Here is a 26,914-nt window from a genome sequence, read left to right on the forward strand (position 1 = left end):
TTTGACCAAAGATAAAGCCTGGCAAGAAGCAGAGCGCAGAATTTTCAGGGATAATACTCACTTACAAAAACCATTTAGAGTCGTTTTCTGGCAGGGACAGGGCAGAGTACTGCCAAGATTATGAGACCAGCCTGCAGGAGGTATTTAACATTTTCTTTGGATAAGCTACTGAAACCCAAGAGTAGAAATTCCTGGGAAAGCATCGTAAAAGAGAATACATACAAGTGTTTGATGACAGCCAAGTTCACTGACAAAGAAACTATTCCTTGCTTCAACCTGTACTTTACCTTTAGTTCTAACAAATGTTAGGTCGACAGGAAGTATGCAGTGCATTTCCACATGTTTTGTTCTCTAAATTCCTACCCCTTGCGTCTACTATGAACCCCGACAGTCCACTCTCCCCACAACATTCAAAGTGATCTTTTACCAAAGGTCACTCGAATTCCATCATATTTGAAATAAATCCAAATTTCTGACATTGCCCCATAGTCCCACTTGATCTGACACTAGATCCACTCTCCAATCTCATGCCTATACAACCCTCCACTCACACGAGGCTTCTTGCTTTTCCTTAAAAGTGGATGCATATCCTGCAATTCTCTGTTCCTGAAATATTCTTCCCCTAGACATGCCTCTCTTCACTCCCTAACTTCTTTTGGGTCTCAGAAAAGCTTTTATTTATCACCCTATCAAAAATATCACCCTCTACAACACTAAACTCCTTACACTGCTATATTTTAATTGTATTTTTAAGGTGTACAGTATAGGCTCTTTTTAAATAAAAATTATATGTTATAGTGTACAGCATAATGTTTTGAAATATGCACAATAGACCTCTTGAACTTATTCCTCCTAGCTATTGAAATTTTATACTTTAAATAAACATTTCCCCAACCCTGCTCGCTCTCTTCAATCCTTGGTAACCACTATTTTACTCTCTACTTCTACAAGTTCAACTTTTTTAGATTCCACATGTAAGAGAGATCATTGTAGTAATTGGCTTTCTGTGCCTGGATTATTTCACTTAATAGAATATCCTTCAGTTTCATCCGTGCTGTCAAGAATGAGAGTATTTCTTTGATTTTGAGGCTGAATGGTATTCCATCGTGTATATATACCACATTTTCTTTATCTACTTATCCATTGACTACATGTCTTTTTTATTATGAATAATGCTGCAATGATATGAGAGTGAAGATAGATTTTTGGCATACTGATTACATTTTCTTTGAATATATACTAGGTAATAGGATTTCTGGATCATATGGTAGTTCTATGTTTAGTTTTCTGAAGAACCTCAATACTGTTTTCCATAAAGACTTTACTAATTTACATTTCCACCAACAATGTCCAAGGGTTCCCTCTTCTCCACATTTTCTTCAACACTTGTTATCTTTTGTTTTTTGATGACAGCCATTCTAACAAGCATGAGGTGATATCTCATTGTGGTTTACTTTACATTTCCCTGATGATTAGTGATGTTAAGTATTTTTTCATTTACCTGTTGGCCATTTATATGTTTTCTTTTGTGTCTATTCAGTTCCTTTGTCCATTCTGAAATAAGGTTATTTGTTTTATTACTATTAAGTTGTTTTTCTTAAATATCTTGGATATTAATCCCTTATCATATGTATAGTTTGCAAATATTTTCTCCCATTCCATAGGTTGTCTCTTTACTCTGTGTATTGTCTTTTTTCAGCTATGTGAAGCTTTTTGTTTGATGTAATTCCATTTGTCTATTTTTGCTTTCACTGACTGTGCTTTTGAAGTCATATACCAAAAATCATTGTCCAGACTAATGTTGTGGACTTTCTCCCCATATTTTCTTTCTTTCTTTTTCTTTTTCTTCTTTCTTTTCTTGAGAGACATGATCCTTCTCTGATGCCCAGGCTGAAGTTCAGTAGCTATTGACAGGTGCAATCATGATGTACTGTAGCCTTGAAATCCTGGGCTCAAGAGATCCTCCTGCCTCATTCTCCCAAGTAGCTAGAATTATAGGCATGTACCACTGTGCTTGGCTACTCTCCTATGTTTTCATCCAGTAGTTTTCTTCTAGTAGTTTCAGGACTTACATTTAATTCTCTAATCTCTTTTGATTTGATTTATGCACATTATATAAAATAAGAATCCAATTACATTTAAGTTACTAATCCATTTTTATTTGATTTCTGTATATTATGTAAAATAAGGATCCAATTTCATTCTTATGCAAATGGATATCCAGTTTTCTTCATTCTGTTTATTAAAGAGATTGTCTTGTCCACATCATGTGTTTTTGGCACCTTTGCCAAAGATTAGTCAACCATATATGCATGGGTTTTTCTGGGATCTCTGTTCTGTTCTATTGGTCTCATTTCTCTACCAATATATGCTGTTTTGATTACTATAGCTTTGCAGTATATTTTGACATTGGGTACTGTGATACCTTCAGCTTTGTTCTTTTTGCTGGAGATTGATTTGCCTATTTACAGGTTTTTAGGGGGCTTCATACAAATTTTAGAATGGCCTTTTCTGTTTCTGAAACATGTCTTTAAAATTTTGATAAGAAATATATTGACTGTGTAGATCACTTTAGGTAGTAGCACATTTTAATAATATTAATTTTTCTAATTTGTGAACATGGTATGTCTTTCCATTTATTTGTGTCTTCTTCAGTTGCTTTTATCAGTGTTTTACAGTGTAAGGTCTTTCACATTTAACATTAAATGTATTCTTAAGTATTTTATTTTATTATTGTAGCTATTATAAATGGGATTGTTTCTTGATTTCTTTTTTGGGTAGTTCGTTGTTGGTGTATAGTAATACTATTGATTTTTGTATGTTGATTGTATACATCTCACAACTTTATTGAATTCATTTATTAGTTGTAACAGTTTTTTTTTTTTTTTTTTGGTAGAGTCCTTAGGTTTATATATATAAGATCATGTTGTCTGCAAACAGACAATTTAGCTTCTTCCTTTCCAATTTGAATGCATCGTATTTCTTTCCCATGCCTTAATTGTTCTGACTTGGACTTCCAGTACCATATTGAATATAAGTGGCAAGAGTGGCATCTTGTATTTTTCTGGTCTTAGAAGAAAAGCCTTCAGCTTTTCACCATTGTGTATAATATTTGCTGTGGGCTTGACATATATGATCTTTATTGTGTTAAGGCACATTTCTTCTATATATAATTTGTTGAGAGTTTTTTAATCATTAAAGGAGGTTAAATTTTGTAAAATATTTCTGTTCATCCATATACACCATGGAATACTATGTAGCCATTAAAAAGGATGAGTTCATGTCCTTTGCAGGAACATGGATGCAGGTGGAAACCATCATTCTGAGCAAACTATCACAATGACAGAAAACCAAGTACTGCATGTTCTCACTCATAGGTGGGAATTGAACCATGAGAACACTTGGACACAGGGCAAGGAACATCACACCCTGGGGCCAGTCATGGGGTAGGGGACAGGGAGAGGGATAGCATTAGGAGAAATACCTAATGTAAATGATGAGCTAATGGGTGTGGCAAACCAACATGACACAGGTATACCTATGTAACAAACCTGTATGTTGTGAACATGTACCCTAGAACTTAAAGTATAATTTAAAAAAAGAAGAAAAAAAATTTCTGTGCATCAATTGAGATGATCATATGGTTTTTGTTTTTCATGCTGTTAGTGTGGTATAGTTATAGATTTGTGTATGTTGAACCATCCTTGAATTCCTTGGAAAAATCCCACTTGATCATGGTAAATAATTCTTTTTAATATGTAGTTGAGTTCAGTTTGTTAGCATTCTGGTATGGATTTTTGCATCTATATCCATCAGGGATATTGGTCTGTAATTTTCTTTTATTATAGTGTATTTGTTTGTATTTGGCATCAGGGTACTACTAGTTTCTTAAAATGAGGAAGGAAGTATTACTTCTTCAGTGTTTTGGAGGCATTTGAGAAGAATTATGTTAGTTTTTCTTTAAATATTTAGTAGAATTAATTTTTTTTACTGGTTCAATCTCTTTAATCTTTCTTGGTCTGTTCAGTTTTTCTATTTCTTCATGATTCAGTCTTCATAGGTCTTATGTATCTAGGAATATATTGATTTCTTCTAGGTTATTCAATTTGTTGGCATGTAATTGTTTATAGTAGTCTCATGATTCTTTGTATCTCTGTGACATCAGTTGCAATATCTCCTTTTCCATTTCTGATTTTATTAGTCTTTTATCTTTTTTCTTAGTCTAACTAAAGATTTGTTGACTTTATATTTTCAAAAATACCACCTGTCGTTTCTATTGCTTTTCTAGTCTATTTAATTTATTTCTGCTCTGGTCTTTATTATTTCCTTTCTTCTGCTAACTTTGAGCCTAGTTTGTCCTTGTTTTTCTAGTTCCTTGAGGGGACCTTAGGCTCTTTATTTTGGATCTTTTTTCTTTTTTGATGTCAGTATATATTGTTATAAACTTCCCTCTAAGGACTGTTTTTGCTGCATCTCATAAGTCTTAGCATGTTTCTATTTTCATTTGTTTCAAGATATTTTAAATTTTTATTTTAACTTCTTCATCGATTCATTGGTTGTTTAGGAACATGTTGTTTATTTTCCTATATTTGTGAACTTCTCAAATTTCTTCCAGTTACTGATTTTCAGTTTTATCCCATTGTGATTGGAAAAGATAATTGATATGATTTCAATTTTCTTACATTTGTTAAGCTTGTTTTGTGGCCTAACACAACCTATCCTGGAGAATGTCTTATGTACACTTGAGAAGAATGTGTATTCTGTTGCTGTTGAATAGAATATTCTGCATATATCTGTTAGGTCAGTTTGGTCTAAATAAAGTTTAAGTCCAATGTTTCACTGCCTTGTTTTTACTCACGGAATTTATCACAACTTTATGTTGTATTTCTTAACTGTCTTCCTTGTCTTTGGGGTTATAAGCTCTAAAGGAGCAAGAATTTGTTTACTTATCTTCTTTACTGCCTAGAGCAGTCATTGGAATGTATTAATCATTCAATGAATAAATGTATTAATCAACAAAGAACTGAAACTAAAAGCCTAACCCAAGGTTACAAATCCTGTAATAGCTAAAAGCAGAATTTGATCCAAAGTATTTAACTCAAACTTAGTGTTTATTCTATTATACCAGTAATGTCACAGTATTTATTTGTGTAAACTCAGAATATCTTTCTTGGGGAAAGGAAGCAAGTGCTTGGTTAGGGAATGGTAGAAACCCATTATCAGCGATAGTATTGAGATTTGAAAACCAAAGCTGATACATTTCAGGTTACTGTGTTCCATTTGCAATGCTTGTATCCTGAATGTCTATTAAATAGTGAGGTTGAAGAGGTCTATGGGATACGAGTATTATTTGCATCCCAAAAATTCTAGCACATATTATTTTGGAGCTAAAGCTATGGGAACAATATCTTCTTGTGTTGAGGTAACCTAAAACAGTAGTGAGAAATTGGCACTACTAGAAGATATCACCTGTCACTTGGTGGCTACTGGTTTTCAGACTTAATGCACAGAAAAGGGTCTTACCTTGAAACCCCAGTCCTAAATATAGTAGCCTTTTCCTGGTATTGACTAAGTTATCAAATACTGGATTTTCAATTAATCTGCAAAATAATTCAAACATTTCCCTAATACCTAGTTCTTTATCATGAAAATGTGTCATTGATCTTGAAACAGTTGATGCTTTGCCCACATGAAAAACAGAAACACTGGTATCAACAGCCAACACCACTTAGTCAAATAACCTTGTTCCTAGAAACAAATGCTTAACACTATTGTGTACAGAGTCCTGGACATACTGTAACTTTTCTGATTATCACAATGCACTAAAATACATCATCTACTAATGCACTGTATATAAATCCAAACATGTTTATTCCAAGGAGAACGTCTCTCCCTCCCTAATTTTTTCTTTTGTAGATTTATTTCCTTTTTGGGAAAACGCATTTCCTCCCTTTCCAAATATTTAGGTCAGTGAACTCATTTCTGGAATTCAGAAGTCTGGAGACTTTAAGATTTGGCAGGAAAGTTTTGAGACTGTCAGTTAAATACAATGAGTTTTGCATTCTCTAATGAAATAAAAATGTAAGCTTACATATCCAGCCTTACTTCAACATTCTGTACTACCACTTAAAGAGAGCAATTTGTGTCAGATCTAAGAGTCAGGGACCTTGTGTTACACTGGTTTATGACTAAGTCAAATCTATATCTGCCCTCTAAATAATATATCTTATTATATCAGCACTTGAGAGGGGACGAAGGCCAAAAGGATGTGTATCAAGTGAGTTAACTGGCATATTACAATAAAGTACACCGGCAGTTAAATAATATGTAACAGAAAACTTTCAGAACTCATACTGAAAAAAACTCAATTTCCTTTCTTTGGGTAATACAGAGAAAACAGAGCAATCAAAAGACAAAATATAAATTTAAAAAGCTCTTGCGCTTTTATAATAATTCTACTGCAACTGGTAGTTCTCTGTACACAAGAAGAAATATAAGGCATTTGGCTTTATACATATTATATATAGGTAATTGTTCATTTTGCTTTATATATGTATTTTATATTTCAAAATAAAATATGTATAATAATTATCACAAAACACTTACATTTTCATTGAGAACCTGTAAGGTGCCAGATCCTCAGGAAACTGAGACCTAGTGGGTTAATTTGCTTAGCTAGGATGTAGAGTCCATGGTGCACCAAGCTGACTCCAAAGTGCAGAATAGCTAGTATTTATTGCATGTTAGCTAATTATGAAGTATTCTACCAAGCTCTTAATCCTCAGAACAACTCCATGAGGCAAGTACTACAGATATGAACATCCTTGCTTTACAGATGATTAGATCAAGGCTTAAAATGTCTAGCTGTGCCAAAAAGCTGCACAGCGAGCCTGTCATGGAGTCCAGACATGAGGCCAGTTCTGTCAGCCAGAATCTCTGAGTTTTGAGAACCCCTTTGTGTAGAGAACACGCGATTTCCTTGCAGTGGCCAAGGCAGCCGCAAAGGTTGGGAGGTGGGGGTGAGAATGGAAGTGGTGGATTGTTGGCCGAGTGAGACTTCCATGCAGACCTTCCTGTCCTGTGTGTTCCCCCTGTAGCAGCTCCCAGAAATGATCTCTGATGCTTCTCAGGGAAGAGGCTTAGTTGAAAGCCTTCAATGAAAATTCCTGCAAATTATCATTTCCCTTCCTTTTCCTCTCCCTCCCCACTCCCTTCCCCTTTTCCTTAAGGTGAACGTATAAACTTATGTTTCAATTTTATTACAGCATGCAACACCTAGGTTGAACAGGCAAGAGTGTTAAGAGTGAGAAAACAATTAATTACAGCAAATAGAACGCGTAAGTTTTCTCCTTTTTGTGTTTAATTCCACCCGAGTTGGCCACTGAAAACCTGCTGACTCACTCTCATTTTCTTTTCTTTTCTGTAATTGCTTAAAAAGTATACTCCAAAACTGTCACCCAGTTCACTTAGTCAATGTTGTGGGAATGCCAACTATCATATTCCATGAGGAAATTCTATCTCTGATGCCATCCTTGGGGGCAGGTGGTATAATTTGTTTATACAAAGGTCAGTGTCCAGCTCTGTGACTTCTCTATTTTCCATGCATATAAGATAGCACACTCTTTTCTTCGCATGAGGATATGTTAGTATGTTCTCATGTAAGAAAGAAAGAATTGGATCTAGTGTTTTCTTTTCTCAATCTTTTATTTTATCTTTGGTTAACATGTTCTCATCAAAGTCATGATACAGAGAGCCACTTGCCAATCCAGTACTCCTTATCTTCCACCTTACTAATAGAATGCCCATTTTTTGCTGACCATAGGGCCACTAGGAATAAAGATGACAATTCCAACGTGACTCAGGGCTGTTGTACCTAACCATTTAGACCTGTGAGGGTAGATGCGTTGTGAGAGACTTCCAAGAAGGCCCCTTAAAGGACCCTTAGAAACAAACTCATTTTGACTTCTTCTATTCTTTTTGCTCTCTGGAATGTGGGTGAGATGGCTGGAACTCCAGCATCCACCCTAGAACATGTGGTTACCTTGAGTATGGAAATGACACACCAAAAATGGCAGAGGAGAAAGATAGAGGAGCCTGGGCATCTAGTGACTTCTTGGAGCTGCCACACCAATCCTGGACTTCCTAACCCTTGTCTTCTTTTCCATAAGAAAATGACCACTTGAGTGTTTGAGCCACTGTTATTTTGAGATTATTTCCACTTCTAACTGATGTAAGACCATTTAAAAAATAAAAATGATTATAATTTTGGGGAAGGAGCCAAGTGTAGTATGCTAAACTTGGTTGGTTATAAATAATTAACTATATAAGCCCCACAATAGCCCTATACAATGATGAATATAACCACCACTTTGAAATTATAGACAGTAAGATTTGGAAAGGCATGTTTGAGGATTTACTCAGTCTGTACAGCTAGTTAAAAACAGAGACACAGTTTAAAATCAAATCTGTATAGTTAGATTCTGGATGTTATTATTTTCTCTTTTTACTATTCTTGCTTCTGGGGCAGTTTGTTCATACCACAACAAACTCTCTTCGAATCAGATCCTGCCTCTGACTTTTCTGACTTTGGTTCATTTAACTCTAAGCCTCAGTATCCCCATCTGGAAAATAGGACTATTAGGAGTGCATATTTCTTACAATTTGGGGAGCTCAAGTATGTTAACTAATGAGAAACACTTATCAAAATAGCGTTACATATAATGTTCTCAACAAATAGTTTTATTGTGTAATTTTATTATATTTACACTTTATTAGAGTTAATGATTTCTATGCCTGTTTTACTTAGTAGATTCTAAGGGTCTTGGTGGCAGGAAATATACTTTTGTCATCTCTGTGTCCTCTGTACATTTTGAATAATGCTTTGCACTTGGCAAGTGCTCTATAAATGTTAGTTGAATTTAACTTACTTAGGAAGCAGTCTTGTGGGACTTATTTTGCTTGACAGTTTGTTTAAACTTTATTTTTATGCTTATTTAGGTATATTTCATGGTCATTTTCATGATCCAGATGAATACAATTTGCCTGAGTGAAACAGAGGTCATTTATCAGTCATTTCTTTAATCTTAAGTTAATCTTTAGCTAATGAGATTTAGCCATAAAAGCATTAATTTATAAAACATTCTGAGATGCAAAAACCGTTTCATGGCCAATATTAACCCTTTTGAAATATTTACACCAAATTCTATTTTAATATTTGTCATTGACAAATATTAAACAAAGAAACCCTCTGTGTCATTTGTACTTAACTATAAAATACAAGATAATCTTTGTTTTGCCCATGTGAAACAGTACCTAAACTGAAAAACTTGTTCATTATACTCAAATCTCAATTGTTGTTGTCAAAATGTGTCAAACTAGTTCTTTCTTCAAAAGCCTATCCCATAAGTATTTCTATCATAAAACGTAAATAACTGAAAATTTGCATAAGTGTTTATTTTTCTCTTAGACATACTTCAATGGCACAATCTCGGGTCAGAACGTGAAATGCTGTTAAAAGAAAACTTAAAAGTAAAATGCAGTTCAGTGTCCCTTGGGATCTCACATTTTAGGGCAGACTTCTCCAGAGTTATCTTCTGTTATTTGTTAAAGTAACATGTGAACTTTGGAAGAGGTGGCATCTTTCAGCAAAGGAAATATCAATGTTAACAGCATGAACTTGAACTTAAAATAATTAAAACAAAATTATACTTTTTGGCAAGATAAAGGTATTTCTGATAAGTAAACAAAATGTTACTTTTTCTCATTCTTTACAACTAACAGAGGCTTTGATTGTAGCTATTTGATAATCAACAACATGACTCTTCCACATGATGCATTTTGTACACTGCCAGAAGCAAAATGGAAGATTTGGCTCTAGCCCTTCACTGGAGATGGTAGACTCCTATGTGATCAATTTACAAATTTTGGTTCTGGCATACTCCTAAATTAAAGAGTTAGTTATGGAGACTCTACAATCAGATTTTACCATGACTGAGACAGTATTTTGAAAACAATTATTTGATGCTTCTACTCTTGTCTCCCACAAGTTATCTTCCTGGGAAGCCGTTATACTATATACCTAGGGAAACAGCATGAGTAGATGCTTCCAAGGGAAGGAGATGCCAGAACATGAGCAGTGAGCAAGACAACCAGCGACACTCTAACTGCAGAGGCCAGAGAACCTCTGTGGGCAGCGCCGGTCCCCACTGCTAACCCACAGAGACTTCTGGACTTTCCTTCACCCAGATGAGGTTTTAAGGAGCCTCTGAAACAATTCCTTTGCACAGAAGGAAGGGGGGTAGGAGAAAAGGTAGAGAACAGAAAAATAAAATTTGTTCTTATAACGTACTTTGGCTAAATAATTTTAAAGACATCTCCTTTTAAATCGACAAAATCTTCATACTCCAGCCCAAGAAAATTATAAAATAATTTATAAAATAAAAAAATGTGTTCCTTACGCATATTTTTCCTGTCTGGAAATTCAACTTAGGTATTTTTGTATCTTCCATGTTTCTTCTTAACATAATGTATAAGTGTATATGTAAGTACTATATGGACATATACTTTCTAAATGTATGCTTATAGAAACATAAATACTATATATAAGTATATATAATACTATGTATAACTACTATATTTACTATAAGTACTACTTATAGTTTCCTTATCCCATTTTTAACAATCATTGATTAACCAATTGAAGATTATCCTATAGTTTATTTTTTTAATTACCTTCAATGTAATGATGCCACTCTAGTTTTATAAAACCAGGTGACAATATTACATTCTCTGAAATTTCTTTAGACATAGCTACTATAATCCTGAATGGGGAAAAACTGAAAGCTTTTCCTCTAAGATCTGGAACACTACAAGGATGCCCACTGTCACTACTGTTATTCAACATAATATTGGAAGTCCTAACTAGAGCAATCAGACAAGAGAAGAAATAAAGGACATTCGAATTGGAAAGAAAGAAGTTAAATTATCCTTGTTTGCAGATGATATGATTTTATAATTGGAAAAACCTAAAGACTCCACCAAAAAAACTATTAGAACTGATAAAACAAATTCAGTAAAGTTGCAGCATACAAAAATCAACATACAAAAATCAGTAGCATTTCTATATGCTAAGAGTGAACAATCTAAAAAAGAAATCAAAAAAGTAAATCCATTTAAAATAGCTACAAGTAAAATAAAGTACCTTGAAATTAACCAAAGAAATGAAATATCTCTACAATGAAAACTATAAAACATTGATGAAAAAAATTGAAGAGGACACAAAAATCTGGAAAGACATTCTATGTTCATAAACTGGAAGAATCAATCTACATATTTAATTTAATTCCTATCAAAATACCAATGACATACTTCACAGAAACAGAAAAAGTGTCCTAAAATTTACATAGAATCACACAAGACCCAGAGTAGTCAAAGACATCCTAAACAAATTGCACGTTATGCACATGTACCCTACAACTTAAAGTATAATAATAATAAATAAATTTAAAAAAATTTTTATTATGTAATTATAAAAATAATAAAATATAATCATTATTAAAAAAAAAAAAAAGCTGGAGGAATTATTTTACCTGACTTCGAATTATACTAGAGAGCTTTAGTAACCAAAACAACATGGTACTGGCATAAAAACAGACACGGAGACCGGTAGAATAGAACACAGGACCCAGAAGTAAGTCTATACATCTATAATAAACTCACTTTTGATAATGGTGCCAAGAACAGACATTGGGGAAAGGGCAGTCTCTTCAAAATATTGTGGGAAAATGGGATATTCATATGCAGAAGAAGGAAACTAGACCCGTATCTCTCACCCTATACACAAACCAAATCAAAATAGATTCAAGACTTAAATCTATGACCTAAAACTATGAAACCACTACAAGGAAACATTGGGGAAGCTCTCCAGGACGTTGGACTAGGCAAAGATTTCTTGAGTAGTATCCTACAAGCACAGGTGAACAAATCAAAAATGGACAAATGGGATCACATCAAGCTAAAAACTTCTGCACAGCAAAGGAAACGATCGGCAAAGTGAAGAGAAGACCCACAGAGTAAGATAAAACGCTTGCAAACTATCTATCTGACAAGGATTTAGTAATCAGAATATATAAGGAGCTTGAACAATTTTATATGAAAAAAGTCTAATAACCTAGTTTAAAAATGAGCAAAAGATCTGAATAGACATTTTCAAAAGAGGACATACAAATGGCAAACAAGTGTATGAAAAGGTGCTTAGCATCATTGACCATCGGATAAATACAAATCAAAACTACAAGGAGATATCATCTTGCCCTCATTAAAATGGTTTTTATCCAAAAGACAGGCAATAAAAATGCTGGCAAGGATGTGGAGAAAAAAGAACCTTGGTACCCTGTTGGTGAGAACGTAAATTAGTACAACAACTACAAAGAACAGTTTGGAGGTTCCTCAAAAAAATTAAAAATAGAGCCACCATGTGATCCAGCAATCCCACGGCTAGGTATATACTCAAAAGAAAGAAAATCAGTATATCTGATAGATATTTGCAATCCCATGTTTATTGCAGCGTTATTCACAATAGCCAAGATTTTCGTGCAACCTGAATGTCCATCAACAGATGAATGATTAAAGAAAATGTGGTACATATACATAATGGAGTACTATTTAGCCATAAAAAAGAATGAGATCCTGTCATTTGCAACAGCATGGATGAAACTGAAGGTCATGATGTTAAGTGAAGTAAGCCAGGCACAGAAAGACAAACGTCACACGTTCACAATTATTTGTGGGAGCTAAAAATCTAAAAAAAAAAAAAATTGAGCCCATGGATATAGAGAGTAAAACAATTGGTTATCAGAGACTGGGAAGAGTAGTGAGAATGGGAGTTGGAGGAAAGGTGGGGGTGATTAATGGGTCCAAAAAAAATAGAAAGAATCCATAAGACCTTTTATTTGCTAGCACAACAGGGTGACTACAGCCAAAAGTAATTTAATTGTATATTTAAAAATACCTGAAAGAGTGTAATTGGATTGTTTGTAAAACAAAGGATAAATGCTTAAGGAAATGGAAACCCCATTTACCCTGATATGATTATTACACATTGTATGCCTATATCAAAATATCTCATGTAACTCATAAATATATATACCTACTATGTACCAATATTTTTAAAAAAGATCCTTTAGATAATTCCTTAATAATGCACTTTTGAAAATCAGCAATTTGTGGGAAGTTATATTCTTCAAAGATTCATGCACTGGAACTTGGCTACAAGTACATTTTAAGAAATGACTTATTAATGTCCTTAACTTACATTATCCTGTTTTGGCTATCTATAGTACATAGTTTGTGCTCTTTCTCTTTTCCCCTTACAACCAGCCTGAGGGTGATATTAACATGAAAGTTTAATAATTTTCTGTTTCCCTTTTCTGTACTATCTTCTGGCATGCTTTAGCTCATATGATTACATTATTTATTTATTTATTATTATTATACTTTAAGTTCTAGGGTACATGTGCATAACGTGCATATATTTTTTTAATCATTACAAATTTGTAGGGCTTGTAGCACTGATGTTACTCAGTTCTTAAAGAACTGAGATTTGCAAACATTTCATTGCAAAGAAATGGACTTGGCCAGCTATGGAAAATGTCCAGCAACGCAGTCTAGAGCTTTTTGATTAAATCACAAGCAAAATAAGTAAAGCAGATCATATAAAGGAGGATCACACATATCTAAATTATTTTATTTAGTTTATCATGGCAAAGTTTCTGATAAAACTTAGAGCAGGTTTAATAATGTATTAATAAATGTTGACAAATGGTTCACTAAATCATCCTCTTACAGTGCTTACAGGCATAATGATCATGATTGTATTTGAGCAGTTTAGTCCCATAAGAGTGAGTGGAAGAAATGGGGGAGACTATGAAAGTCCCTGGGATTCAGGTCTGCAGGTTAAAAATTATCACAAGCCATATTTTCTGATGGTTTTGATTCTAATAGAGTAATTGCAACAGGGGAAAATAACCTAGAGGTACCCTATGCAAACTTTTTCATTGAAACAAAAATGTCTAAGAACAGGCAGAAGCTGAAGCTGTTGACTGAACAACTAAAGATATTTTTGTTTCATTTTTTAATTTAAAAAATTTGTATAAAATTTGCCTTTCTAATATAATCATGAGTTTTAATATAAATATAACACTAAAATTAGTTATTGATACAATTATATAACTATTCCCCTAAAATTTTTACAGTAAAATTTTTTTGTCAGGAAGATATGCCATATGTATCTTCTACTGTTTACATATTTTGTGTCACATCAAAAGGGATGTCAACCACAACGTTAAGGCATTAAACAACACTGTTGCTTACATTATTTTTAGGAGGACTTAACCTTAGTTATAAATTTATGGCTACACTGACACAGCAAAATAGACTAAAGGCACTGCAATTGTCTATTTCATTCAGGAAAATAATTGAACAGATGAATGAGGCAGTATTAAGTTTCATTTCCAGAAATTATAATTGTATTTCTAAATTATGTTATATAGGGTTTTCTTCACATCTTGTTACATGAATTCTACAGGGATAAGAGTTGATAGTTATTTGGTGTTTTAACATTTTAACATGTGGCACGGCTCCTGGCATGTAAAAGGAGACCAGTAAATAGATGTTAAATAAATGAATGGATAAGTGAGTTACCTGTGTAGGATGCACTCTAATTGTAGTGATTTCTTACGTTATTTTTAATTAGCTACTAAAATATAGATTACTTTGAATAGTATCAAAAGTAAAAATGAGGTTTCAAATTTCGGATACATTTTAGAGACTCACAAAAATATGCTAAAATAGTTTCATGGCATATGAACATGGCATATGAACATGGCTATTGAACACTAAGAGAAAAAAATGGTATTTAGATAAGGGAGAATGTTCAGTTAAAATGCTAAATTAATTTTACTTTTAGATAAGAAAAGATTGAAATATAGGCTTTCAGAATGTAGGACTGTGGTTTCCTAGTAGGTAAAATTCATTTCCAAATATATGCTTCCTGTTTTTCATGAATAGTACTAAATGCAGGCCTTACTCCAGAGATTGTCTTCTATGACTTTATTCTTATCTTCGTATTTTTCCTCTATTCTTCGTTGTGCATTATCTTTAAGAGTCGGTGCGGTTCTTAAGTAGTTACAAATTTTTAATAACAGGACTCTAAAGGTTTTAATTATCTTCTTAATGTACTTGCCTAAAAATAGGTAACTCCTGGCCTGGTGCAGTGGCTCATGCCTGTGATCCCAGCACTTTGGGAGGCTGAGATGGGTGGATCATTTGAGGTCGGGAGTTTGAGACCAGCCTTGCCAACATGGTGAAACCCAACCTCTACTAAAAATACAAAAATTAGCTGGATGTGGTGGGGGGCACCCAGCTACTTAGGAGCCTGAGGCAGAAGAATCCCCTGAACCTGGGGGGCGGAGGTTGCAGTGAGCAGAGATCGTGCCACTGCACTCAAGCCTGAGCAACAGAGAAAGACTCTGTCTTAAAAAAAAATAATAATAATAATAATAATAATAATAAATAAAAAATTAAAAGGTAACTCCTAACTTTAAATATAGCTTTAAATTAAGGCAGAGGAAATAAAGTTTGAAGTAAATATCTTTTGTTAAGTTAATTTTAGTTTAACAATCTCCAGCTATTATCTAATTATAGGAGGTTGCTTGAAAGAGAAACTTACTAACATCTGACATAATAAGGCACGTTCTTCATGTTCAGTGTTCTAGTGAAAAGAATCTTCCAAGTAAATGTATCCACAGTGTTTTGAGTTCACCACTGTTTTGGATTCACTGAACTAGCACATTTTTACTGCAAAAGAGAGTTTCCTTCAAAGAAAATTAACTATCCCACCAAAGCTTCATTTGAATACAAATTTTAAAGTTGACCCAAATGGAGCACCAATAGGTTAGTTATACACTTGGGGATTTTGTGGGCCTTTGAAAACATATGGTTCATCTTGATGTTAAAAAGAATACACTTCTATCTATGTTATATCTTGATAGGGCATGAATTAATGAAATAGATGAAAATGATAATATATTAAGCCTACATTGATCCTGTAGAAAATATTAATCCATATTTAAAAGTACGTCAAGATACTTCCAAAAAACTGGAGTAAACATATTTTTCCTATCCCTTCCATTAACAACAACTAAAAACCTTGGACATTACATATAAAACGAAGATTAAGAGACCAGCCAGGGCTCTTGCGATCCAAGGAATGACAAAGTGGTGAATTCCCAGGTTTTTGTTTTTCTGCCTCTTATGTATGAATCCATTTAAAATGTCATTGAAATGATACAGTATTGGAATGAAGAACTGATTAGTGGTTGCTAGGGCCCAAGGAGTGCAAAGAGAGGAGCAGAGGAAAGTGGGTGTGGCTATAAAAGGGCAAGAGAGATGCAATGGCTAACTTTCTTTTTTTTTTTTTGCATATCCAGATAGTTTATTATATTTCACATATTGGGATTTATATTCACTTCCATTTAATTTTAACAGCTCTGTGGTGGTGGTAGTATTTTTTTTTATTATTATACTTTAAGTTCTAGGGTACATGTGCACAACGTGCAGGTTTGTTACATATGTGTAATTGTGCCATGTTGGTGTGCTGCACCCATCAACTTGTCAGCACCCATCAACTTGTCATTTACATCAGGTATAACTCCCAATGCAATCCCTCCCCCCTACCCCCTCCCCATAATAGGCCCTGGTGTGTGATGTTCCCCTTCCTGAGTCCAGGTGATCTCATTGTTCAGTTCCCGCCTATGAGTGAGAACATGCGGTGTTTGGTTTTCTGTTCTTGCGATAGTTTGCTGAGAATGATGGTTTCCAGCTGCATCCATGTCCCTACAAAGGACACAAACTCATCCTTTTTTATGGTTGCATAGTATTCCATGGTATATATGTGCCACATGCAATAGCTAACTTTTTGTGCCAACCTAATTGGATTAAGACTTGCCTAGGTAGCTGATAAAACATTATTTCTGAGTGTATCTCTGAGAGTGTTTCAGGGAAAAAAATATTATTTGAAAGACTAGACTTAGAAAGACTAATATTTCAAAAAAATATTATTTGAAAGAAGATGCATCATTACCAATGTGGGTGGGCACCATGTGATTCATTGAGGGCCCTGATAGAACAAAAAGGAGAAGGAAGGAAGACTTCTCTTACTCTCTTGAGCTAGGGGATATCCCTCTTCTCTTGTCCTTAGATATCATAGCTTCTGGTTCTCTGGCCTTCATATTCTGGGACTTATGTCATCATTACCCTTGGTTCTTAGGCTTTCTCACTTTGAATTGAATTGCCCCACCAGTTTTCCTGGTTTTCCAATTTGCAGATAGCATATTGTGGGATGTCTCAGTCTCCATAATTGCCTGAGCCAATTTCTATAGTAAGTCTTTCCTTATCTCTATATTTTTCTATCATCTATCTGTCTGTTTATCACATTGTTTCTGCTTCTCCAGAGATCCTGAATAATACAATGAAAGATCTTCATGGTGATGAAAATGTTCTGTACCTGAACTGCATCAGTGTTAATACCCTGCCTGTGATATTGTAATATAGTTTGGCAATTTCTTACTTTCGGAAAAAAACAGGGTAAAAGGTTCAGGGATCTTTCTGTGTAATTTCTCACAATTGTATGTGAATCTAGACTTCTATTAAAACTTAAAAGTGTAATTTAAAAAACTGTCAGACACAGTATAAGACAGATCATTAAGGCAGAAATCTAACAAAGGTAGGCAGGAACTGAACTTGACATTTTAACAAGTGGACCTAACAAACATCTATAGAACTCTCCCCCCAGAACCAATAGAATATACATTCTTCTCATCTGCACATGGCATATACTCTAAAAGCAACTGCACAATTTGCCATAAAACAATTTTGAGCAAATTCAAAAACACTGAAATCACACCAACCATACACTCAGACCACAGCACGATAAAAATACAAATCAATAGTAAGGAGATTGCTCAAAATCATACATTTATATGAAAATTAAATAAGACCTCTGGGTAGACAATAAAATTAAGGCAGAAATCTGAAAATTCTTTGAACTGTATCAGAGCAAATATACCTCTGGGACACAGCTAAAGCAGTGTTAAAAAGAAACTATGGTGCCAAGTGTCCACATCAAAAATTTAGAAAGATTTCAAATTAACAACCTAACATTAAACCTAGAGGAACTAGAAAAACAAGAACAAACCAGCCCCAAAGCTAGCAGAAGACAAAAAGTAACCAAAATCACAGCTGAATGGAATAAAATTGAAATGTGAAAAAGCACACAAAAGATAAATGAAACCAGAACTTTGTTCTTTGAAAGAATAAATAAGATTGATAGACCATTACCTAGAGAAATAAATAAAAAAGAGATATCAAAATAAGCACAATAAGAAATGACAAAGAGGATATTACCACTGACCCTACAGAAATACAAAACACCCTCAGAGACTATTATGAACACCTCTATGCACACAAACTAGAAAACCTACATGAAATGGATAAATTTATGATAACATACAACCTCCTAAGATTAAACCCAGAAGAAATTGAAACCCTGAACAGCCTAATAATGTGTTGTTGAAATTGAATTAGTAATAAAAAGTCTACCAACAAGTAAAAGCCCAGGACCAGAAGAATTCATGGCCAAATTCATGGCCAGACATATAAAGAGAGCTGGGGTACCATTCCTACTGAAACTATTCCAAAACATTGAAGAGGAGGGACTCATCCCTAATTCATTCTATGAGGCCAGCATTCTTATAATACCAAAACCTGGCAGACACACAACAACAAATGTAAACTTCAGGTCAATATTCTTGATGAACGTAGATGTAAAAATCCTTAACAAAATACTAACAAACCAAATCCAGCACATCAAAAAGCTAATCTGCCATGATCAAGCAGACTTTATCTCTGGGATGCAAGTTCGATTCAACATATGCAAATAATAAATCAATAAATATGACTCATCACATAAACAGAACTAAAAACAAAAGCCACCTAATTGTCTCAATAGATGCAGAAAAGGCTTTTGATAATGTTCAGTATCCTCTCATGTTAAAAACTGCCAACAAACTAGCCATTGAATGAACAACCCTCAAATAATAAGAACCATTTATGAAAAACCCAAAGATATCATCATGCTGAACAGGCAAAAGCTGCAAGCATTTCCTTTGGAAATGGAACAGGACAAGAATGCCCTGTCTCACCACTCTTATTCAACATAGTCGTAGCCAGATCAATGATGGAAGAGAAGGAAATAAAAAGCATCCAAATGGGAAGAGAGGAAGTCAAACTATCTCTGTTTGCAGATGATATTATTTTATACCTAGAAAATCCCATAGTCTCTGCCCAAAAGCTGCTCGATCTGATGAACAACTTCAGCAAAATTTCAGAATACAAAATAAATGTACACAAATCAGTAGTATTTCTATACACCAACAACATCCAAACTAGGTGCCAAATCAAGAATACAATCCCATTCACAACAGCCACAACAACAATAAAAAATACCTAGGAATATACTAACCAAGGAGATGAAAGACCTCTACAATAAGAATAACACAACACTGCTGAAAGAAATCAGAGATGACATAAATAACTGGAAAAATATTTCATACTCAGGAATAGAAATAATCAATATTGTTAAAATGGCCATACTGCCCAAAGCAATTTACAGATTCAATGCTATTCCTTTCAAACTACCAATGACATTCTTCATAGAATTAGAAAAAAAAAAAAAATTCTAAAATTCATATAGAACCAAAAAAGACCCTGAATAGCCAAAGCAATCATAAGCAAGAAGAAAAAAGCTGGAAGCATTACATTACCAGAGTTAAAACTATACTACAAAGCTATAGTAACCCAAACAGCATGGTATTGGTACAAAAACAGACACATGGATGAATGGAACAGAATAGAAAGCCCAGAAATAAAGCTGCACACCTGCAACCATCTGATCTCTGACAAAGTTAACAAAAACAAGCAATGGAAAAAGGACTTTCTATTTAATAAACAGTGCTAGCATAACTGGCTAGCCATATGCAGAAGTTTGAAACTGAACCCCTTCCTTATACCATATACAAAAATCAACTCAAGATGGAGTAAGACTTAAATGCAAAACCTAAAACTGTAAAAACCCTTGAAGGAAACCTAAGAAATACCCTTTAATTTTCGTTAGATGTATGGTATATAATTTGTCCAAACTCTTAAAGACCTACAAATCTCAAGTCTCAGTTTCCTACTATCTTAACAAATTTCCTTCTGGAAATAGATTGAAGTCATCTATAAAGAGTCCACACAGAACTAGTCCATTAAAGCAAAGATAAAAACTAAAAGTTGTATAATAAAAGCAGAGGAAAATGGGAAAGAAACTATTACATTTAAAAAATCAAAGTCTTTTGGGGGAGGGGGTCAATAAAAATTGAAAAAATAATTAATCTCAGCTTTCTTGTATATTTAACAAAAAGGACACTGTGATGGATTATATTAACTTCTATCATGAAATAAAAGTGAATATTACTAGTAAATCATTAAGACAGAGAAACTTTACACTAGGACTAAATTCTGAGAACAATTTACTGTGTGACTGTTAACTAGTGATCTTTAATAATAAAATTAATTTTTACAAATGTGTGTTTACAGAAACTGCATATTGTAAACCATGTGGCTGGTTAAAAAAATAATAATCAAAACCAGAACAAAACCAAAATACTGATATACATATATGTGTATATCCAAACACCATGTTACATACCTTAAATATATGCAATCAAAATAAATTTAAAAACAAACAAATGAAAATTCCCCAAAACTAAAGAGCCTGAAATAAATAATAAGCCCATCACATTAAGGGATTTTTGACATTGTAGGTAAAGAGGATCTAGACTATATCACAGACTCAGGGTATCAGGCTGTCTGGTTGTAAACTTGAACTCACATCTAAAGATTCTATGCCAGCCTCTGCAGTCAGGCGGACATCCTCATCTACTTCTCTGCCATCTAACTGCATTCCTCGCTACACCACTTGCTGGCTCTGTAATCTTGAAAAGCTTGCTTAATTTTTTCTGAATCTTTGTTGCATCATCTGTATGGATGTGGAAATAATTGCATTATATATCTCAGAAGTTGGTGAGGATTGATGTAATTTATACGCATATAGTTCACAAAACAGTGCCAAGTACATCATGAACATTCAGTAAGTGTTTTCCATTATCATCTCTTGTCTGTATTAGTCAGCACTGTGTGGGAGAATCTTTATCAACCTTTATATAATTAAACAAATACCCTAGAGACAAAGCCTGATCACCAAAACATATGTTCTCCTATTCTGTCGAAGCCTCAGCTGAACCCTGTTTCCCAATTCTGTCTGAGACTCTGTTGGCCAATAAAACGTGAGAGGGAATGACATATGTCGTTTCAGGTCCGATTCATTAAAATCCTCCCACATGTGCTCCTCCACATTCCTGGCCCTCTGGAATGCAGATGGCAGAGAACATGGAAGCCACATTTGAAAGATGGCAGAAACTCTGTCAACGTGGCCACCACACCAAACTGTTTGGCTACCTGATTAGTTGTGTCAGGTTCAAGAAATCAGCTACTGTTGGATAAGACCCACAACACATGCCTTGGGTCTGCTATAAGCAGTTTTTACAACCCTGCTGTTGTGGTGAAGAGCTTTAAAAACTATGCACGTGAAAAGCAGCTCAATCCAAGTAAATGCCTCTGTCTTGGGGTATTTGTCCATTTGTCCTCTATTCTGGGCCTTACATATAAATAAATCCTATTTGTTTGCTCTGTTCATGACATCTCTATATGCATGGCAAGGCTCTCCTACTTAGTGATCTGATCGGATTCCAGCTGTATCTTAGTTTTAATTCTATTAAATATGATCACCTATCATTTCTGGTTTATCCCAGGACTCTTTAAAGCAAAAATGGCATTTGCTGCCTAGCCTCTGCTTTGTCTAAGTGCATCTCAAACACCAAACACTACCTCCAGAATTTGTTTAGCATTTTTCAAATGATTTGATGACAACAGAGGCATCCATATGTTTGTGATTTTCCTAAGTCACATAGCACAAGGCTGGCTGAATTCAATAAAATGTAAATTCATAGATTAATTGAGCAAAGTCTACCCTACTCACACCTGCCAAAGCTGAAGTAAGGCATTCTCCTGGGTAACAAGAAGATCATAGGTTGGAAAAGGCAAGTATTCCTGAGGGATCACTACTCTTTCTTCTTGGAAGCAAACTTATCTGCTTATCCATGTCCCTTGATTTTCTGCTTTGTTCATTCAACAGGCCTGGCTTTATTTGAGGTGATAGGAGTATCAAGGTGTATCACTGCACACAACATTCTCAGGAGAGTCACCAATGCACCTGCCCTTTTTGTGATTTTACTGAAGAAGCTCTATATAAGCCACTTTATGGAGCATTCCTGTATGGGACTGGGATTTTGGAATAAGAAAAAATATATAAGACAAGACCTCAGAAGCATATGGAGTGGGCAAGATTGAGTTCCAAAATAGGAAAAACAAAAACAAAAACAAAAACAACATTTGGTCAGGATCAGAAGTGGTTTTCTTTTCTTTTCTCTTTTTCTTAAGAGATGCAAATTTGGGATCCTGTTCAGCCCCCTTGTGGTTTGGGAACAGAGTTCCCTGTCCCTAGAAAGTGGAGTACATGAGCTGTTTCTGTGAGGCACCTAGACTATAAGAAAGTGGCCCTAGGACTGTTTCTAGTAATAACTCAGTCCAACCTGGAATGGGGTGGATTCTGCACTCTCACTGGGGACTCTGGGATTGCTGGAGTGGTCTCAACATGATAATATCTTGGTCAATAGAAGCTTGTTCCAATTTGCCAGTGCTTTATGCAGGATGAACCAGCACCAGCAGCCAAAGAAAGTAAGATTGAGCAACAGTCCCCTTCCTTTTCTGTCCCAACTTCCCTTCAGAGCAGCTGCATCCAAGTCCCAGCAGATGTTAGTGTATGTGGGATGACCTTGCAGATGGTTGCATCAGGGCAAATTTGTGAGTTCGTGAGTTTCTCTCTCTGTCCCTTCCCTCCCCATCCCTGGTAGCTGACGGTGCTGGAGAGAAAGAGAAGTTTTCGGTGGTAAGGGCAAAACAAGAAACAAGTCATGAGTTTGCTGTTTCTGGATGAGTTATTGCTGTATCACACATTGTTCTTAGTAGTCTCAGTATGACACAGCAGCAGTTTTTCATCACTTAAATGCAGTTTTAGAATTTTTAATAACACTTTAAATTGCTAATCATAAGACTGAAGGTTGATGTCTTCTAATCCAGCAAAATACATTAGTCGCTTACCAGCTCTGTAGTAGCTTTTTTAAAATTCAGGATCTTGGTCATGAGGGCTTAAGATCCAAATCAATTGCTATATAAATCCTTTTGGAAATTTATTCAGTGCTATAACTACACATGCACTACCATATTCTAGTATTGTCTTTTTAGCTCCAAAATGTAGTTGTTATAGAAATCAAAGATAGTTGTTCCTGGAGTGTCCAAACCATCTAGACCAACTGTAATTGAAGAAAGGCAATATTGTTTGCAGTCTCAGTATGAATGTGGATTCCTTCTCCAATAATCATTTGCGCTTGCCACTTGGACTTTGTCTGAAGGAAAAAAAAGGCAATATCACAAAATATGATGTACAAGCATGTGCATCTCAACATTGTTTAAAATAGGACTAATTGGAAAAAATCTAAGTATGCTACAATATAATACTGGTTAAAAGAATTAGATTCGTAAAATGGGATGCACCGGATCAATTTAAAATAGTATTTACTGACATGAAATCATACTTTAAAAGCATCTTAAAAGAAGAGAATAATAGCAAACCAAAACTGTATATTAATTTGGCAAAATAACGTATACATACATAGAAAGTTTATTAACATATAATTATATATACATTAAAAGTTATCTATATTATCGCAGAAAAATACTATCTCTACCTTAACAATAATGATTGCCTCATGGCAGAATTACAGATGTTTTTGTTACTTGTTACATTTGTGTGTGTTTATGGATATGTATTGCTTGTATCATAATAATAGTTATATTAAATATAGATTTTAGAGTAAAAGGGCAGAATAAAGCCAGAACACAGAAGTCCTCTCACCCAGGAGATAATAGAGTGAATCAAATATTATATAAATAAGTAAAAGTGTTACAAAGTTCACCCAACAACAAAACAAGAAAAGAGGAGGAACCACGTATCACCAAGTTCAAAAAGTAGTGATCGAGGCAAAGAGTTCTGACATGGAGCTGAATACAGAGACTCCTATCTATACTCCCATATTACAGTAGCAGAATTGGAGAGACAAAATTCTCAGTGTTCTTATTTAGAATTGTGCCCACCATCACCAGGTTAGAAAGCAGCATGCCAGCTGAAGCTGAGAGGATAAGACAGTTCTTTCGGGAAGAGTCAAGGAAAAATCCAGTAGAGAAAAGGCCACACCAACAGAGCCAATAGAAACGGACCAGAGAAAAACCTCTGGAGAGGACTGACATTTTCCAGGACTTCCTGATGAATTTCAGACAAAATTCAAAGTCCCAATAGATTCTGTTTTAGGATTAAAGTTCTTTCCCAAATAAGTGAAGTGATACAGAACATTTAAGTGAAGAGCCTGTGACCTTCTCTGAAGGATGTGCCTAGACCCTAATGAGCTCCTCCCCACTTCCATTTTCCTCCTAAAAACACTTAACTACTGCCATCAGGTTACAGAAAAGTGGATGAAACAGCTAATCTGAGCCTTCAAGGGGGCCAAGTGGCTGAAATAAATAGATTTGGGTAGAGTTACTCATCTCAACCAGAAAGAAAATGCAAAGAATTGGCAAGGCAATTGTGAAAATATACCACATTTAAAAAATAAAAATCCCATAAGACTAGTTCTAGAAGGATACAGACCACAAGGAACAAATGAAATTTCCTTTCAAATTCAGCCCACAATGAAACAGTTTAGTATTATTGTAAGTTGACTAATACAAGAAGTTATTGGTGAATTAAGATTGCAAGTAACATTATTACAGAAACAACATCTAAAAAATAACACCCAGGGACAGAATAAATGGTTGAATACCAAATTACTTTTCCAGAGAGGCTTGAGATAATTAGAGGAATTGCTAAGAGAAAGTCAATAAAAAATTATGAATATAACAATAAAATGTGATTTCAAAGATAATCCAAAATAAATCAATAAAAAAGTAATTGGACATTTAAAAATAACTAAAAGGGTATAATTGGATAGTTTGTAAAACAAAGGATAAAAGCTTGAGGCAATGGATACCCCATTTACCCTGAGGTGATTTTACACATTATATGACTCTATCAAAGTATCTCATGTAGCTCATAAATATATACACCTATGTCTCCACAAAAATTAAACATTAAACAAAAATGAAAATCAGTGTCCACAAAATAGGAAATTCAGTAAGCAAAACAGAAAAAGTATTGAAAGGAATAATGGAATAACACTTTTTTCTGAAACATACATTGACATCTAGAGTTTTTAATGAAGGGTAGTGTGTTTTAGGAAACACGTCATCATCATCATCATCATCATCATCAAGCAACCAACACTGAAAAATGTCACGTTTAACTTGTTGAACTTTAAGAATAGAAGAGTAAATTTTCAGGTATCCGAAAAGAAAGCCACCTGTAAGGTGTAAAAACAAAACAGGTTGGAGTTTGATTTCTTAATGCTAACGTTAAATGCCAGAAAACAATGGAAAATTCTACCCCTTGGTCTCTGGCCGTGAACCTCCCACAGAAAACGATGACATTTGTTATCATCATTTACATTTGGTGCAGCATTTATGGCATGTATATAGCAATAGCACCAACACAAATATGCCTAACATTTGGAGAAGTCAGTACAGGGATAGATTTAAAGAAATAACTGATTTGTCCTGTAAACCCATTATGTACATTTTTATATCCTTGTGTTAATTTTATTATTCTTTCCCCCCTTGACCTACCGTTACTTTTGTCTTATGATAAGCTTGTGAAGAACTATTTAACACAGAAATCAGAGGATGATGAGCCAGATCCATTTCTTCCAGGGGCTAGTAGTTACTGTGCATAAGATAAAAATGGTAATACATAAGCTGTATGTCCTGAAGGAGCTTTAAGTCAATCTCCAAATACATTTTATAATCAATATTAGCATTGTCATAAGTCTTATTACTTAGTGTAGTTGGATCTTACCAACAATGCCAGTATTACACAATATTATAGTATGACCATGGTATAATTCAGTTATATTACAGAATATAGAACAAAGTAGTAAAAATTACAGAGGTATTTGTTTTGCCTTCCCAACAGAATCAACAACAATTGAGGACAAAGCCAATCATTTCGTCTCATCTTACAGGCTCAAATCTAGACTGGTTTCTATTGTGTGTCATTATATAGCAGGGCTCACTTCCCTCCAATGGGGAAGTCATGAATAGTATTTAGCAAACTACTCTTGGAGCCAGAACAGTCACAAGACAGCAGTGTAAAGCAAAAGTGCCTCCAAAGAACTTCTACATGTTTGGGGAGTAATAAGATTCCCATAGGTGTGCCCCTTGAGCTTCAGTAGCTAGAATAGAGGGCCATTGACTTATGCCCACTTCAGCTTCCCTGTGTATTAAAATAATTGAGACACAACCAGGCTTGTGTCTTTCCCTTCAGGGTAGTAAGTTTCCCCCAGCCAGGCTGAGTCCAGAGATGCCGTCTAAGAGCCAGGGGTGGAGAGCCAGTCCCACCTGGGCACTGCTGATGTTTGCCCAAGGTCTAAGGGCTCTTCGATCAGTCTGTGGTAAATGTTACTAGGCTTGGAACTTTCCTTTCAGGACAGTG

At 34.7% G+C, this 26,914-nt stretch overlaps 2 protein-coding genes across 2 annotated transcripts in view; both read right to left on the bottom strand.

The window, feature by feature from the left end:
- Positions 1–16,729, bottom strand: part of MYCBP2 (MYC binding protein 2) — a 1,055,480-nt gene extending 1,038,751 nt beyond the window's left edge. Inside the window, exon 1 of the mRNA XM_050766397.1 lies at positions 16,726–16,729. The gene's annotated coding sequence lies outside the window, so the exon portion shown is untranslated. The remainder of the gene's footprint in view (positions 1–16,725) is intronic.
- Positions 1–26,914, bottom strand: part of EDNRB (endothelin receptor type B) — a 922,930-nt gene that overhangs the window by 183,486 nt on the left and 712,530 nt on the right. The window lies entirely within an intron of this gene.

This window comes from Macaca thibetana, chromosome 17, assembly GCF_024542745.1.
Source record: "Macaca thibetana thibetana isolate TM-01 chromosome 17, ASM2454274v1, whole genome shotgun sequence".
Lineage (NCBI taxonomy): Eukaryota > Metazoa > Chordata > Mammalia > Primates > Cercopithecidae > Macaca > Macaca thibetana.